Source organism: Sinohyriopsis cumingii, chromosome 12 (genome assembly GCF_028554795.1).
Source record: "Sinohyriopsis cumingii isolate HCF-2022 chromosome 12, ASM2855479v2, whole genome shotgun sequence".
Taxonomy (NCBI): Eukaryota; Metazoa; Mollusca; class Bivalvia; order Unionida; family Unionidae; genus Sinohyriopsis; species Sinohyriopsis cumingii.
The window spans coordinates 64,905,932-64,924,319 of record NC_142972.1 but is presented as its reverse complement, the minus strand read 5'-3'; positions in this window follow the sequence as shown (position 1 = coordinate 64,924,319).

Here is an 18,388-nt window from a genome sequence, read left to right as displayed (position 1 = left end):
TTGGCTTGGTACAGCAAACAGGTGGCATTGGTCCTTCCTCCGTACAAACTATCCCTCGGGTTCAGCGGGTCCATGAACTGGTAACTTTCCACGAGGCGTTTAAACTCGGGATCGGTTTTCAAACGGTGATCGTACTCGTGTTCCCACATTTCCACCACTTGGTATCCTTGCTGTTCTAACTTTAGGCGTCGCTGACAAGTGTCCTGGTACAAGTCTTCCATGGTTCGTTGCAAAAACTGATTTTTAGTGTCACGGTCAGGGTAACAGACGGGACATCCGTGAAATAAGCAACCGTTAAACTCGTACACGATCTTGGGGTTTTCTAAGTCCCAGCCATCTACCAAATACGTTCCGATGGTCTTTTCGCCTCCTCCGTTGCGGGCATGCTGAATCCATTTGTCTTCCTTGTCGCACAAGTAATGTAACCAACGTAGGGCTTTGACAGAGTATTGACGTTTGACATAGTGGGTCGTTTGAGGACTGATGACAGCCACGGTGTTTTCAGGCATGAATCGTTGGCGGTACACTAAGGAACACGCTTTGGCAATGGTGCAAGCTTCTTTCAAAGGATCGACCCCTCCGTGTTCCATGAACAGTTCTCGAAATTTTCCACAGCAACGTCGTAAAATGTCCACGTCGGAACGACAATACTTTAGCATTTCTTCCTGAAAGTCGAAAGGGTCGGAGGCATGAGCCTGGTACCAAGCGTAGAAAGCTTCTCGTTGTTCGGTACGCATGTTGTCGGGGTCGTAATAGTGAGCCTCAGGCAAATGTTGTAGAACGGCATGTTGATTGGCTTCCGTATTGAAAAAGTGTGGAAAGTACCCTTTAGCCATTTCTGTCATTCCAAACGTTTTAGGCATTCGACTCAAAGGCATGGCCAAGTAACTCATCGAATCTTTAAACTGTACTTGTCCCACTTGCATGAAAATGATTTTGGCTCCGTTCAAAGTGACTTTAGGACGCTCGGTGCCTTGTTCCGCATAGTACCTCAAAAGAAACTGTCCATCGTATCCGGAGAAATTGTGAGCCATCACCGTGGCATGACGATGACAATCTCCGTAACGTTCGATGTCCTCTTGGCTCCACGTCTCGTCGATGGGGTCTAAGACCCATTGGGCAAAATCGGCTAACGTGTTTGGTCCCCGAAAGATTTTTTCACGCCCTCCGGGAATCTTGCTGCAGTGAGGGCAATGACTGAAGATAGGGTCTTGAATGCACTTCTCGCACGCTCGATGAGCCACGCAGAAATTAGGAATGTGAATGCCGGTCTCTTGCATACATTCGAAATCGAAAAAGATGAAATTGCCTTTCTTCTTGTGACCGTCCTCTTTCTCTGGTGGGGGTTGGTATTTTTGCACGTAGCATTGGTGTTCCAAGTCCACGATGTGGTGACAAATGTGACATTTTTTTTTTCCTGAACATACGTGTGCCTTGGTACTATTGGTACGTATGCCTTGTCTACACGTAGGGCACAATCTCAAGAGTTGACAAGCACATTTCTGCTGTGAACCTTGCGTCTTCAGATGTTGTTGGTAACAGGTAGGACTGACAAACGTGCGCAAACAAGTCGAACAAGGCACTGGTCCTTCGCTCAGACAGGGTGGAGAGGCCAAACATCCTGGGCATTTTATTCCACAATGCTTGTGTTGCTCTCGATTGTTATAACCATAGTCACATTTCTCACAATAATAACCGTATCCCAGGAATCCAGTGATACTGGTAATGGTATCGAAATGGTCATCGTGATGATAGACATGAATGTATTTTCCGTCCTTAAAATCTTGGCCTCGAAACAACAGAGTTCCACGCATTTCTTGAGGGTGCACTTTCAAGGTGTAGCGTGGAGCTAGGGCATCTTGCAATTTTTGCATCTCAGGAATGCCACAGGGTGTGTCTTTGGACAGTCCGGCTTGTTGTAACAGGAGTTCTGCTTCGTTTCGTTGTTTGGCTCGATCGCATCGTTGAATAGTTTTCCAGGTTCTTTTCCATTCTACCGTGTCGTTCTTGTTGGCATAGGTTCGTCCCACCACGATGGCACGGGCTAAACACATCTGGTCTTGAGGGTTGTTAATTCGGACGAGACTCTTTTTGGTGTTGCGAAGGTCGTCCACCAATAACATCTTTTTGCATCCAGTTCCTTGAGGAGGAGAGACGTGGGCCATTTTCAGTGTGGCTTTACCATCGGTGATGTCAAACTGGTCATTAGATTGTTGCACCTGTTGTATCTTGTCCATGACTTTGGAAGGGGTCAGTTCTGCGGGTCTGCTAAACTCGATCCAAACAGGGGATTTCAAACCGTCGTGATCTATGGATAGTGTCAAGCGATCGTCTTCTTTGGCTTGACATTGTCGCTTGAGTGCGGTGAGCAAAGAATCCCACATCTCGGTGATGAACCCTTCTGCTTTCTCCAAGGGTACGTCGGCCTTGAAATCTTTAAACTTCACCGTGTAGGTGTAAGCCGTGGTTCTAAATTTTCTAGAGGAGCGCTTTTCCGTCTCTCGAATGGAATAGTACTTTTCAGGGTTGACTAAGGGTGGTGAACTTGGTTTAGAGGGTTCGGATTCTGGTTCACTCATGTCCTCTTCAAAATCACTGGCATGAATTTGTGCCAAGATTTCAGCCCTGGTACGAGGCGATAGATCACGTTTCTGCCTCTTACTTTCTTCTTCTTCTTCTTTCTTCTCGAATGAATGGGATCGTTTCATCTTGAGTGCAAAACGTCAAATGACTCAAGTTTAAACACCATAGACTAATTTATAGTCTTGGCAAACCAGCGTATATAAAAAGGGTGTGTGTCTTGTCCTTTCACTATTCATTTCACTCTCAAGCCGAGCACAACGATGGAAGAGACTACCCAGATGGAACGTTTCGTCAGAGCTTTGCGAGGGGTCATTAGAAAATTCTCTTCAGACCAGCCGACGGACTACTCTCCTTCCTTTCGAGATAAAAGTCAAGATACTTGCTATATCTGTCAGAAGAAAGGGCATTGGTCTTCAGAGTGTCCAGACCGTCAAAAAAAAAAAAACAGGGGCTAAAAAAGACAAAAGTCAAGATACCTGTTATTATTGTAAAGAAAAAGGACATTGGTCTCCAGATTGCCCAAAAAAGAAACAAGAGGAGTCAGAAGAAAAGAAGGATTCTTCAGAAGAAGAGAGGGATTCTTCGAAAGAAGAGAGGGATTCTTCAGAGGAAGAAGAGGAAGAAAGAAGACAATTCTATTTAAAAGAGGAAAAGAAACAGGAGAAGAAAAGAAGAAAGGAAGAAAATGAGGAAAAAACGGTGAAGAAATTGAAAAAACAGAGAGACTAAATAAGGAGAAAGAAGAAGTGTAAGAACTTTTTAAAGTGTTCTGTGGTGAATTGTGAATTGGATTGTAAAAAATGGATAAAAGAATACATGAATGATATAAGGTAAGTGTCTTTGAGTTTTGATTTTAAAATAAGAAGCTACACTCAAGCACTCATACACAGACACGTACTATAAGGGTAAAATGGGTGGGGTTTATTTTTGAGTTATTGGCAAATTGAAATTGTATTTCTTTTCGAGAAATGTGGGTGGCCCTGAAAAGGGCCTTTTTTCTTTATGGTGTAGGAGTGAGTTTAACCAATCAACTTTAACTGCCTTAAGCCTTTGCCACGGCCAAGGCCTACTTCTGATGATTGGGTTGAAATCACTAAGGGTGGTACGACAGGCTTAGTCACAGGGTTGGCGTGTTTAGCTCGGGAAGGTCGTATTCTCTTCGGTCGTGATAAAGAAGTCTGATACATTTGTTTCAGACTTCTTAACTCCGCTAAAATGTCCAACAGTACCGTAGCCGTTTGATTTTCACCCTCTTGTTTCTTTGCTGCTACTTCTTCTTGCTGTTGTTGCTGTTGTTTTTTTCTTACCTCTTCTTGTTGCTGTTGCTGTTGCTGTAGGAGAAAAGCTTGTTCCGCTTCCTTTTGTCGTTGCATAAATTTCTCCAATTCTTCTTTCTGTCTCTGTCTAAAATTCTCCACTTGCGGTAATGAAGAAGGTAACGAAGGTTCCGGAACAAATTCTTGCGAGGTAAGAAAATCCACAAAATCCCAATGTACCTCTTCTGAAAGTAAGTCCGGGTTCCCTTGGGCAGTCTCCCCTGCTGGTGCACCCCAATGGATCGTTTTCTGAGTTTCCGTCATGTTGAATCACTGTCGCATAGATTGACTGCATACAAGCGCTAACGAATCTATATAGACCACGTGACGTCACAGACTGCTCTCTTCGGATTGGATGCGAGCTGACTGAATTTTGTAACGCGTGTTCGGATTGGTGAATGAATTCAATCCGTTTCAATCCTTCCTGTACCTATAAATAAGCGCAGTTCACTGCATTGATTCACTTGTTCTCGTCGCTTCAAGATGTGGACCGATGTGCAATCTTCTACGCTTGTGTCTTCCATGATGTTTAGGACGGACATGCTCATGTATGTCCGATCCAAGTGGACCATTGTCCACAGGACAAACACCAGCCTGTGGATACGTAGGATCTACGTTGAAAGACAAGGATGCCTGAAAAGAGTGCTGATTTACGGACCAACAGTGAGACGTAGCCTAAGGACAAGAAGAAGACCAATGCGGTACCATTTATGTTAATGAATACATTAACATAAACCCAAAGGCCCTTTTCAGGGCCAGCCATATTTCTCGAAAAGAGATAGCCTTTCCATTGCCTACCCCTTTTTTAAATGTAAATTTAAATTTAAATTTAAATTTTAAAAAAAAAATCCCAAAAGCCCGAACTCTATTCCCCATGTTAATTTCCCCTTGTCGCTAGACAGACCCACACTATAGTTCCATGTTAAATTCCCCTTGTCGCTAGAGTGACCCACGATTTATTCCCATGTTAATTTCCCTTGTCGCTAATCTGACCCACGATTTTTCGCCATGTTAAATTTCCATTGTCGCTAATCTGACCCAGGGGTCTCTGTAATGCTAATTCCCATTGTCGCTAATCTATCCCCATTTACTACTCACGTTTAATTTTATATCAACACGTGGAGCACATTTTTCCAGGATTTTCTTGTACATTTGAAATGGTGACGATGAAATAAGTCTGCTTAGTTATTCCTAAGTTGCATTAGGCGAAGTAACTGGAAATTTAGACGACGAAATCGCTTTATATATGGAACGGAATTCCAATTTATCACCTTATTTAGTTTGCTTTTATATCCTAAAGCAAGATACGGGGTTAAGAACCAGTTCACATAAGTCTGTATCAAGATGTAAAACAAAAATGTCGCTGTGAATTTTAATTCAAGAATGCTGGATAACGGTACGATTTTTTTCTCAACTTAATTCACCAACTCAATGCAAAAATTTAGACAATGAAAGTAAAGACATTAAAATTGCTTCTGTGATATACTTCATGTAAGCAAAAGACAATGGTAAACAAAGAGCTTCATCAGTTCTTAAAGACGTTTCACTAAGTCCAAATTTTGAAACAAATTCTCTGCACATGAAAGTTATGGTTGTTACTTTTAAAAGATCAGCTGGTCGTTCAGATAATCCTTTGTGTTTATACCTTATATAAATCGAGATAAATTGAGCAGTGTTGCTCAGTTTCTACAATTTTTTAAAATCAAGATGAATTGAGCACTGTTGTTTAAGTCTTGTACATGATTGTGATGTTCTTGCCGTTGTTAGTACAAAATGACATATCTAAATGTCTTGAAATAATATATCGGTTCTGATTTTCAGTATCGTTTATCAAATTTGGCACTAAAATCAATCGTAGACAAATAACTGATGAGCGCTACATTTCGTTCATACTGCTTATTTTGGGATCCTTCATCTTCTGATTTATTTCAATCAAGAACTACAAGAAACAAGTTATTGGATCTATGTAGAGCTTCTGTGAAAAAGACAACTCATACTAGAGAGAATATTTTTATAACGATGATGTTTAAATAAAAAGTTTTGACATTGAATACATTTTCAGAACTGAATGTATGTTAGCTTACCCGTGGCGGATCGTGTGTGTGTGTGTGTGTGTGTGTGTGTGTGTTCGAAATATATAAAATAATAGTAGTGAACTAACAACTTTCAAATGTCTTTCACGTGTATATGCCACAAAAGTATAGCAAACATATTTGGTTTTTTTTTGGTAGCGCAACAAATATTGTTCATCAATCAACAAATTCAGAAATGTAGACATGACAATTATTTTCCAGAACGACTGATTTTCAGGAGAGTTATCATATTTACACTATATCAAGAACGCAACATTACGACCTTAGTTGAAAATAATATATTGTATGTCCTAGATCGGATACGTTCCACGACGAATCGATCCATTTATCTGATATTTGATTTACCACAAGATGGGGAATAATCTGCCTGCATTATCTGAACAGACGTTTCTTGGTGAAATCAATCAGACATTTTAACACGACCGACAATGTCAAGCTTTATATGTCTTGGACAGATATTCAGCTGGTTGCCGTCTGAGGAAAGACAAATAAATGTCACCTTGTTATGCGCTTTGTCCTATGACGCGAATAAATATATGTGTGTGTGTGTGTGTGCGCGCGCGTGCGTGCGTGCGTGTGTGTGTGTGTGTGTGTGTGTGCAAATATGAAATAAACAGAAAGTGCTATTCCTGGTTTTTATACGAGAATGATTGATAATACTAGGCAGAATTGAATATTTAATGCTATCATACAGGTTAGAGAATTTTTTAATTTTTAAATTCATACAACACGGAGATTCGAACCCAGATTCGCGTGTAAGCGACTCCCATCGCTTGTATACACGCATCGATCCATATTCCATCACAACGAAGCGCACATCATCAAACAATGATGCTACAAAGTCGATGGTATGCGCTCGTGTGTAGTACACACACTCGTATGGCGATCAATAATTAATTCTCATCTATCTACACAGCCATTCCGGATTTATATAAAAGAACTTAAGGTGTATAGGAAATACAAATATACACAAGACAGAACGGAATATGTCATCCATGGACTCTGCAGGAGAATATTTCGAAAATACAAGGCAATAATTAATATCTAATACAACACTCCGAATATATGTAGAGTAAGAATTAAAAATTCTCTAAACTGTGTGATAATATAATTTGCATTAAATATTAGTACTGTCTAGTATTATCAAAATAAATCATTACTGTAATAATCGTAAATACCATTAGATGACGCTGATTACATTATTCCAACTTTCATACTGCTAACATTTTGCATGAAATTTTAATAGTGCCTGATTGTAATGTCCCCGATGTTATTTGTATTACCTGAGAGGTGAAACATAACATCGAATAAAGTGACAAAATTTAAAAAGATGGAATTATTCAGTGCATACCGTTGACATGTATAATATTAACAATATCTACAAAGAATCACTCACGTGGAATCGGAAGATATGAAATTGCAGTAATCCAATATCACACATGTCAAACGTAAAAAAGAAATACTCAGAGAGTTACAGGTGAAACTAGGAATGTGTATCATACCTATATATACAATACAAACATCTATTCATGCAAATTAGCATATGCATCCATATATGAAAGTATACACATACATATATGGATGTGATTCCGCGATATAACAATTACAATCATTACAATCAGGCACTATTAAAATTTCATGCAAAATGTTAGCAGTATGAAAGTTGGAATAATGTAATCAAAAGAGACAGGAGAGAGGGCGCTGAACCATTCTCGCGTTGCTAAATATGGAATAAAATAACAAACATGATGTAAAGTGTGAGCAATGCTATCCCAAAGTTCATATAGTTACTTTTGACTGTGATCGTTAACAAAAAAACTATCAGGTAAGTATAACGACAAACATATGCGATGTTAAATGATACGTTATCTCATTCGTCAGTCTATTGACCGCGTTTGTGATTAAACATCTCAGGTCGTAGTTATTCACGCCAACATTAAAATAAATAAAATACACAGTATACCTGTGTTTGTATATAGTATCAAGTGTCAAACATGTCAATTCTAGAGTATAAATTGTTACATTCTAGGCCACCTGACATTTGACATTCATGTACATCTTTAGACCGTCACCTCTAACACATGACCTTCACCCCATTGTTCCTCAGATTGTACAAAATAACTGTAAGAGCTAAGTTGAATGTTGCATAGTAGTGTTAAATGTTTTGCTAGGCATTTATTTTTATACATTTTATTTAATTTACTCATCATGTCACTATTAACTAAACTATAAGCTTTATATTTTAATCTGAAACATTTCTCTGTAATCTTTATCTTTTAATCTGAAACATTTCTGGAAATTAACTTGCCTGACTTTATTCTTTGAATAATACGTTAGTAGTCCCCACCATTGCTTGCTCCCTTTAAGCTCATTTCTAAACCTGATCATGTACTGCTATAGCAACACCTAAGTTAGCCACCAAGAACTAAACATTTTCAGCTATTTTGAGACCAGAAAATTCATGCTTGTTTGACTCTGTTCTCCCAGTTGCTATAATATTTTTAATGATTTTTCTGTTTTGACTTTTCTTAAAAGTCTAATTAACGTTTTCTAATTTGTTTTCATAGTTCATCTTAACGATGATCCTTTTGTGAAGTTACTGTCACCTATGATTTTGAAAACTTTACTTTCCCCACCTTTCATTTGTTAGGCAACAAAAATTTATAGTTTCCTTAATAGCTATTCAAGTTACATTTAAGTTGTTATTTTCAAGTTATCTTCAAGACAGTTTCACGTTAAAGATGACATTCTAATGTAATTATGCCCCGGTTTTCTCAAATGTTTATGCTTCTTTTTTTGCTTTTCATTTTATAAGTAATGCTCATAACGTAATCAAGCTAATACCCATGCCAAAATCGGCAATACGAAAAAGATAAAAACAATCTTAAGTCTATTATTCATCACGTAGGTGTCTCGCATTAAAAGATAATCTGCCGACCACTGAGACAACATAACAAGTAAGACCGCTGAAGTAGGCTTTTATTCTTATAACAACTATTTGGTGAGGGGGCGGTGGTTTGTGAGGATGTTTCACTATTGATCGAGAATAAATGTTTTCATTCATGGTAATCACTAGGTTTTCTTGTGACATTTTATGACCAGTGGTCTGGGATAAATGTTCAAGGTTAGGTATAAATGTCAATTGTTAGAGAGTAAAGGTCAAAAGTCAAGGCGGCCGGAATTAAAGTTGCATACACGACTATTAGTCGCCAACATTATTAGGAGATTTCGATTGAGAACAGCACATTGTGTGCGAATTTAATGCAATTTATATATGTATAAAAATTGATTTGCCGTTATTCAAAATGTAGAATTCTTATGTGCGTTTCTTTTATTAATATCAGTCTTAATGAATGGAGTATGAAACGATCTGGCAATAAGCGAATATAAAAGCAACAATCTGTGGAGTGTAGACGCGTATATAAAAAAGCATGTAAAAGTGAAATAATAACTTGGTATGCAATGAGTATAATAAAATTGATAATAAAAAGGGAAGCCGGATGATTCCATTGAAATACATCCCGTCAAACATATTATTTACCAACAAAAAGTACTGGAGAGAGTTTATCAAACTGAAATGTAGGTCGGAAGCAAATCCGAATTTTCATTATTGTATTATAACAAGCCCTATGGGTCAACTCGATGGCGCGAATCCCGTTAGAAGTCACATTTTTCCCCTAATTCCAATGACTCCCATACACCTACTGTTGTAAACTGGAAATACCAACGCGCCCAAACTATAAATAAGTTTCCCCTAATTCATATATGACCACTTATCTCACAACTTCCCGATTGCTTGTCAACCTCACAACTGTATGGTTTCTCCTCATTAACGTACCGCCAGTATTTCACGAAGTGAAACTATGCAACTCAAGCACCTAATACAGTGAACTAGTTTTAGTACACCACCTTAGACCAGTCTAATCATGACTTTACGCAACCTTAGTCTACTTTATTCATGATTTTAAGCCACATTGCGCCTGTAACTATACACCATATTTACCACCATAGCAACAATAAACAGCACCTGTCAACGATGGATCAGTCCCTTCTCGTTTATTCCATGGAATAATTTGCTAGTTTCCAAGCATACATACTGCACATGGAGTCACACAATCAATTTGCACAACTGGCTTGTAATAGTGACTACTGAGCACAGGGACAATCATGCGGCTCTGGCCTGAATTCACCAAAAGTAAACCGTGATATTATGAAGTCTGATTAACAGTTTACTCCTAGTAATTAGTTAATTGTTCGTTCTGAGGACTATATCCCCAGCACCAACCTCCCATTATCAAACAAGTATTCACAAGAATCTAAGAACTCCTTAAAATGGAGTACTTTAAATAAATGCGCATACTCCAAATTTGTTACAGTATATCACACAGGATATAGCAGAATTATAATACGCAGGTAAAACGTTGGACGATAAATTAGTCACACACTTGTAATGATCCTCACTGAGGTTTTCGTGGCTAATCATGCCTTTTCTTTAAAATATAAAATTAGGTGCAAACGCTCTCGTCCGCACACATCTGTGTACATTTTAGACACTTGCTGGTATATCTCGCGACTCTCGAGTTGTTGTCAGCTGAAGGATCCTTTCGACAATACCTCCAGAATAGTTTCGATAAAATTCTATGTTTAACAAGTTGTAAATGCACGTAGAATAACACAACCCTAACTACCATGGCCATCTCGAATTTCGTGAAATTTTGGACGACAACACGGAATAATGTTTTCTTAAGAAATAGCACTCAGCAAACATTAAATATAAAATTCCAAATTTTTCCGGTATTTCTTGATAATTTGTATGGTGAGATTTGTCGCGTGTTTTAAAGCCGAAATTGATCAGAAAACATCTTTAGAGGTTTTCATCGGTGTACAAGAATGCACAATATAAACTTATGACATTAGACTCATGAAATTATTTGTATTTGTTTCAACTGGGGGTAGGGCTAGCCTACGGTGATTGTTTGTCCTTTCGAAGGCCATAGTTGGCCTATTAAAACAATGTAAGCATCCTCAGCGTGTTTTCAATTGTTGCATGATATCTGCATGCTACCTTTGGGAATGTATGCCGAGGAAGATTATTATATAGAAACAAGTTTGTGCTTCTTTCTTTTTTTATCTTATGCTTATGAAGCTGGAGTAGTACTTTTGATTGTTTGAGCCATAAATGACGATTTGAAGGTAGGAACAGCTTAAGGATTGCTATTGACACGTGGTACCATATTTTACAGTTATGATATCTATTCAGAGCTATTGCTTGATTCACGCATGTTATTTAAAGCAATTTCGTTTACAACTCCTGTACACTAGTATATATAGCATGAAAAAGCTACATAAAGGAGTTTGATTTCAACACATCATAATTTGCACTCTAGATAAAAGTGCTATTGTATTGCTTAAGGACAGTGTGTGTCTTAAAATCACCCCAAGTCAAACCAGGCTAAAGTGGATAGTTCATGTGAGAAAACTTACATAATTGGATTTTCAAATAAAGATATATAATTTAACTTTGGAGAACTGTCAAACAGTTGATACTTATCAGTGGCTCCATCAGGCTCCTACACGATAAGGTCGCTAGACACCTTCTACGGTTGCTACGCAACTGCTATTTATTCTGTAATCAATTCGCTACTGCCTGATTTTCTGCTATTCTTTCTCGATGAACTCACCTTTTCTATAAACCATGAACGAATCCATCTTGCCATAAAATCTTAATTTATGGCATAATTCCGGCGAATTTGATTCACTATACGCTAAACTGTTCCTTTAAAGTAAGAAAGTAGGAAACATTCAGTAGTGGCTGGAATATTGTCCACAGGTCAGGTAATATATGGGCCCTTCACCGTTTCCAAAACACCAAAACCAAAGATTAGCAAGCAGAGACTTGAATAATGGTGTTATTCCTGGTCAAGCTTTGACCAACTTGACATTGGAGGAAGTTCCCAGTTCGAGTCCACCACATGGGGGGGTGGGGATGGAGGCACAAGTGGGGATAGAGAGGCAATGGTACTTTGTACTAAGCTAGTGATACCGGACGAAATGTCCAGTTTTATTGTGTATTGTTCATTTGACGCTATGTTTCTGAAACTTGATGAAAGAATCAGTTCTATTGTTTTATCATGCATTGTTCATTTCACGTTAACTTACTAAAACCGGATGTAAGAACTATTTTTAGCATACATTGTTTATTTGATGAAACTCCGAGTTGATAATTTGTATTAGCTTAGCAAAACGTAAAACTTTCCATAACGTAGATAAATGATGTCAGAGTATTTATTTGACGCAACGTTCAATGATTCGTTCTTTTAACCGGTATACCGGGCAAAAAAAATAGGAATTGAGTCACAAAGTCAAATCATATTACAAGTTTCAAGATCAGTTTTATGAGATTTATATTTTATCAGTTCATAGTACTCGCTTTTTGAAAGAAATATGTATGTATCATGTACTAAGTTTATATTAGAATACCCTGCCTCTTTATTTCCACCTGCCAACGATAATGCTGTCCTTAGGGCTCCAATATCGGTGGGATTTTCATTTACATTCTAACCAAAATATTAAAGTTCTATTTTGCTCATCAACATGTCAGTAATCGTCCCATTTATATCTTGGTTTTGCTTAACATGAACCTTTTTTCTTATACGTCGATTCCAACTTCAAACTGCAACAACGGTGATCTGCCATCACATAATGCATCGACAGATCTGGATCTTTGCGGTTTGTTAGGAGTAATCAGTACAACCAACAAATTAAAACACTAATCTGCAGACTCAGTATTCTACGGAAGATCAGTTTGACTCGACTTATAAGCGAGTACAGATGAAGATAATTCGCCCTTCTTTATATAATAGTTTTGTTTTTAAAAACAACAGGTTACATTAAATGCCTGCATATCTTCAATAACGTTTTGAAATTGGTTATCCATGAAAGCTTTTATAAGTGTGATCATATCAGTATCAATATCTGCTTTTTTGACTGCACCAATTCCACTAAGTTTCCAATCTTTTCATTAATCATATGTAGACTTTTTAATATTACTAATGATCTGGATCGCAGCCCAACCAAAATGTAATGCGTGTTCATCCAGCAGCAGAAAGGGCGAACCCTACAACTTTCTGCAGTGGTCATTCGCGAAAATAAAGCTTCCTACGAGAAATGAAAACACAAGGTCAATAACGTCAAACCAAAGCTTCTAACCACCGAGACATCACTAATTGGGCAGTTCATTTTGTTATTTTATCGTTTGACTTTTGTGCTTTCGTTTCTTATGCGTGTTCATTTATGAACCTGGACACTCAATTTTTGTCGTCGCCCTCTCTGCTGCTCCATTGTTGTGTTATTAAATCATTATTATAGCAATAACAGAATCTCGTACAGCTAAACTGGCTCAACAGCGACTAGAGGCAGTTAAGAAATATCTCCCGCACGTGATTCTTTCAAGAAACAACTACAACAGCGTCAGGAAGCTCGAGTGGAATTTTTGCAGAGGATACAGCACAATTATTCAAACCAATTACAAAGGCTACCGTGGGACTTATTTTCACGCTGGAGCAAAGTGCTAAGGCTACAACAGCATCACAGCAGGTCATCGGAGTATTACCAAAACAAATTAAAGAAGCTATGGAGTCTACCGACAAAACACGTGCTGAAATTCAAGACGTTAAAAATATTGTCGAGGATCTGTCTAAAGCAGAATTAAAAAATAGGTATTTAACTCAGCAAGGCTATATAGAAGTTATAGCTGATTCTGTGAAGGTTGCTGAGGTGGGATATTAACTGCGGCATCAGTTTCTAAAGCCTGAATTTTTAACACCGTGGAACACGAGTGGTATGCTAGAGTATTTTGTGACTACAAGAATATTTCCACAAATCACTATTTAAAAAAATATAAAAAAGAATATGATAATTTTATTGGTGAAGTTTATGAAATGATAAAAGTGTTGGAACGCCAGTTATATCATTATAAAAGCAGCCATCTCGACGAAGGAGACAACCATCACCTGACCCCGGTGTAACTGGAAGTGGTATTGCTGCTTGGGGAAGTGATTGGGATAATACCATATCCCAATAACGTCCTTGCTGATGTTGAAATACTAGAAATTTTAATTGGCGGAAAACGAGCCGATAATCATTCCCCAGAAAAGATTACTGAATCCGCTACTATTAGTCAGAGATTGTTTACAGGTGATATTATCAATGTTTATCCGTCCATCATTGATGAAAGTGTTGATGATTACCGCAGTGACTGAGGGTGTGCAATTAGATCAGTGACAAGAAAATAAGATGGTCATACATAATACTCAAAGTAGACCTCTAATGGTTATGGTGATAACTTCGCTATTACCTACGTATAAAGCGATCTCCGAAGATGGACTCGGTGATGTTGTTCAGGGTCTACTTAGAAAGATAGCCCCAAAAGCTATACCAATTGCAAAGCAATTGGGAATGAAAGCTATTGACGTTCTTCGTGATACAGGTATTGGTGCTGTTGGTGATGTTGCCAGGAAATCATTCTCGGCAATCAAGGATAGACTAGCACGAGTAATACGACAAAATCCACAACCAGTAAAATTACCCAGCACTGAAGTGGTGCATGGAAATGTTAGTAAAATAATAAATCAAGCTGCAAATCAAAAACTAGCAGAGCTGGCCGGTGAAACAAAATATAATTGCAAAAACTGATAGCAAAAAGTGGTCCTTGTGATAGACGATAACAAGTATAATAAAGATGTTCAAATGTATATCTGATCTAGCATTTGACATGGATGCGACAGTTCTCAAAGATGGATCGATACGTGATTATTAATATTATTCTTATGAAGCACGAAAACAAAATCAGCGTGGGCGAATTAGACTTTAAGTTCAGAATACAAACAGATAGTTCCTACCCGCTGAAGCATTTATTGAGATCGAAGATGAAATTCTAAAAGATAATACTGAATATGGAGCTGATATTATAACTGGTTTTGTTAATAATGCCATCATGGCGTTGTTCGAATGCTCCACGTATATCATAAGAAATATTGAATAAATTCAGAAAAACTTCGACGTTGCCACGACGATATTGGGTCTAGCAAGATATTCCGATGGTTATTCAAGATCAGCTGATCCGTCAACGATCTTTGTGAAGGATACGACTGACCACCCTGACAACAGAAAGTATAATATAAGACGACCAAGAAGCTTCGCCGACAACGCTGACGCTGATGTGTGGCCGGTGGTTCATGGGGTTAAACCAGAATTCAACTTAGGATTCTCAGCACGTCAATCAACGCTGAAAGATATAAGTAGACGGTTTTCATGTGCAATTCCACTGTCCCACATCTTTGGATTTTATAAAAATGTCAGAAAAGCCATTTTCTGAGCCAAGCATACAGTTTCACTTGTAAGAAAAGCTACAGATGATGATGCAATCTGGCTCCCTGCCGGTGATGCATGTAATGTAATACTGACAAAACTTTCATTGTGGCTGCCAACAATGACTCCATCGATCGACGAAGAAAAATGGTTACTTTATGTTATGGATCATGGTGGGAAATCAACATTATCACCGCTGACGATAACCACAGATAGTATTCCGAGTACAATTAATGGTTTAATCACATAGCCAATAGCATCACAGCAATGTGTTTCTGCACCACGACATTTATATATTGCTTTCCAAGATGCTGAACGAATAAACTTACGAACACACCACGCAATGGTATTTGACAAACTTGGTGTTATTGAAGTTTCATTAAGGATAAACGGGTATCAAGAACCAGCTCAGAACATCATACTGAACTTTGATAACAATCATGTTGCACGTGCTTATCATCGTTCGAACCGTCATAGGATGGCCTGCTCGACCACCGGTATATGAGGGACCACCGTAGCCTCAACTCGGTGAAACATTTTTCGCATTTATAAAATATACAGATTACCGAGAAAATCTCCTATGGAAGAAAATGATGACCATCCCCGATGGGTTTTTTACTCACCGAGATTGTGTCGATGCCAGGTGCCTCTGCTGGAGACACAACACATAACACGTTAGTGATCAGCAAATTTATATTCAAGTCATCTTTTGATGAAGTTAATCTTAAACACAGTTGAGCAAATGACAGGCTGCGACAATTTATCAAAGTTACATACACGTATTCCCAATTACGATCTTAAACAAAAGATTATTGAAACGATGCCAAATACAATCAATCAGATTTCAAGTCTGTCAACGGAAGCTATCATAAAAACAGCGATTCAAGATCGTAGTGAGGGTATATTTATCGTATAAACAATTGTTCTTCAGACATTACGCGATCACAGAAGCGGATCTGCCAAACTTTAATCTACAAGGATGTAACTTCGAAAATCGAAAATATCCCCAAAGAGTACTTTCCGAAGATTGTAAACGCTTGGAGAAAAATATCCCCGCAGGCGAGTATTCTCCGACATAACAATGATCCAGTCGGCAGAGGTCGTCAAATATCACCAGGTGTTGTCAGTCTCACATCAACGATCGCAGTCAGTCTTGTGTGTGATGCAGCTGATGGAAGATAAAATAACAAAGAGGTACTCAGACGTGCAGTCAGAACAATCTTGACACTCTCCTCCCTTTTGACAAATGCAAGGCAGAAAAATTAGTGTTAACATACTTATTGATGAATACGGCGATGAAAAAGAACATATTGTTACGATTGTGTGCGATATAATTTAAATTCTGAATTATGCACATTATTGTCTTACATTTGTTGAGCTCAAGAAAATATTCTGAACACAATACAACGATACACAACCCTACATTACCGAACGAATGTTTTATTTACATGTTCACTATCACGAATACACTTGCAGAATGACTAAGGAGAAAAATTCTGGTTGCAAAAGATCTCGGCAGAAAAATAATCGGTAAGTTTACACATGGAGGATTATATGATCATAAACGACATTGCATAAGATTAATCATCGACGATGCTAAACTCAATTTTATAATTGCTGATACGACAAAGAAAGATACACTTATATGTATGAATAGTGTTTTCTTGTCGGATAAAACTAAATTAGGTACAGTTGTGGACTATACCGATAGCGATACCGATGGCGATTTACCACAGTTTACTCATTTAAGATCTTCGATTTTAGCTTATGTTTTGATAAAGTTATTATTGATGATAAACAGATTTTCTGAAACCGCGGTTAGAGTGGCAACAGATTCATTTTATATAAATAAACAATATGCAGATTTGTTAAAACAATTTCATGGCGCTAATGCATCATGGGGTGGATGGAAAATAAAGCAAGAAGAGGTACTTAATTACTCTATATCCGCCGACGTTGAATGTAAGGAAATATATTATAAACATAATTATTTGTCTGAACTTTCGTCTGTTCAATCGGTATATGCTTGCGTAGCTAGACATTAAACCGTTTATCTTAACGGATGCGATTGTTCTGGTAAAACAACGCGTGTAATCGAATTATTTCGGAATCTTGACATGGTTGTTTTGACTCCTACACATAAACTCGTCAGAAAAATGATCGAACGTGAAGTAAAATCTCAGACGTTTCATAGTTTCTTTAGATGGAGAGACGGGGATGAGTGGACTCAATCGCTGATATTCCTAAGATTATTATCTGGGATTATATATGCACGGTGTCGCTGGAGGCATTACAAATATTTTATGATTGGCTATTGACACAGAATACTGCTGTGATCATGTATGGCGACCATGGTAGTATTCGAACAATAATCCAAGACAGTATACAGTGGATAGAATTAATGGTAGTCTTGACCACACGCGCGAAAATGTGATGTTGACATATTTTGAGTGTAATCGACTTAGAGGTGCTGGTGTTCTGCTTTTACAAAAGTGAAGGCGGTGGTAATTGTATTTCCTCAGGAATAACTTGTAATTGTTCGCGTACATATCCACGTTGAGAAGCAGTTGAATCTAGTCTGTAGATTGCAGGTCTGCCCGAGGATCTTACCATCCTGGAAATTGTATGTGGTCACACTCCAAATAGGACCAGTTGCTCTTTTTTACCACCTTCAAGTTCACCAGATTCATATAAATATATGATAGTCAAATTATCTAGTACTGGTTCTCTTGAGAAAGAGTCATGCCGTTGTACTGGTATATGTTTTTGTGATGCGCTGATGGGTTTCATAAATATTACACGAGTAATTTCATTATTGAATGCAGCTATCACATTTAGTAGTCTTGCAATATATTCACGAGATTTCATGTCTTTCTGAACTTTGTTAAGGGATATTTCCTGCGCATACTAGTATCCAAATAACCGCTCAGCAAGTGTTCGATTGAATTGTGGTATGTCCTCTCTGATTTTGACGTTATGTTGTTTCATCATCGACGTTACTGCACCTAGAAATTCGACCGCTCCGGT